Here is a 291-nt window from a genome sequence, read left to right as displayed (position 1 = left end):
GATCACTGCCTCTTTTTCTCTAATAATTTTCTTTGATGTCGAGACTACTTTATCTGATATTAATGGAGTCAATCTTGCTTTTGTTTTCATTAATATTTGCATAGTACATCTTTTTCATAAAATTTTATTGTTGATTTTTGAGAGAGAGAGAAACAGAGCATGAGCAGGGTAGGGGAAGAGAGAGAGGGAGACACAGTATCTGAAGCAGGTTCCAGGCTCTCGACTGTCACCACAGAGCCTGATGTGGGGATCAATCTCACGAACCGTGAGATCATGACCTGAGCCAACTCA

Source organism: Acinonyx jubatus, unplaced genomic scaffold, assembly GCF_027475565.1.
Source record: "Acinonyx jubatus isolate Ajub_Pintada_27869175 unplaced genomic scaffold, VMU_Ajub_asm_v1.0 scaffold_50, whole genome shotgun sequence".
Lineage (NCBI taxonomy): Eukaryota > Metazoa > Chordata > Mammalia > Carnivora > Felidae > Acinonyx > Acinonyx jubatus.
This window is presented reverse-complemented; position numbering follows the sequence as displayed.